The sequence below is a fragment of the Geospiza fortis genome, unplaced genomic scaffold, assembly GCF_000277835.1.
Source record: "Geospiza fortis unplaced genomic scaffold, GeoFor_1.0 scaffold408, whole genome shotgun sequence".
NCBI classification, from domain to species: domain Eukaryota; kingdom Metazoa; phylum Chordata; class Aves; order Passeriformes; family Thraupidae; genus Geospiza; species Geospiza fortis.
Genome location: NW_005054330.1, coordinates 3429195 through 3429721, shown reverse-complemented (window position 1 = coordinate 3429721; position 527 = coordinate 3429195).

Genomic DNA, 527 nt, shown 5'->3' with positions numbered 1-527 from the left:
GAGGCGTTTGGGTATTGAGAGCACGTCTCGCATCCCTCTCCCCTCCGCAGCACAGATGCGCAGACACAGCCCCGCTATTGCCGCTCCTTGGTGCTGCAGCCGATCGGCACCTCGCAGGCGGCCAGGATTTGGGTGTTAGGAAACATCTGTTTTGCTTTGCAAAGCTAATAGCTATTTGGAGACATGCCTTTGAGTCCTGGAGAGAGAGTACGGGTGATGCAATCAGATGACATCGGCAGGTTTTTTTGTTGTCTATTTGGTATTTGGAGGGATTTAGGATGTTTGAAAAGAAGAGGAATCTTCTTCTGCAGAGCTTGAATGCTTAGGTGAGGGGTTATCAGGATCCTGTGTGTTCCTCAGTACCCATCATCATGATATAGGGAAGTCTGCTGTAAAGGAAAGAGCCTTTCTGTCTCACAAGGGTGGGGATGGAGATGATGGTTAACGCAGCAGAGCAGTGCATGGGAAGAATCTCACCCATTCCCAGCCTGGCTTACAGTTGCCTTTGAGTCCAGTCTTTCTCTGAG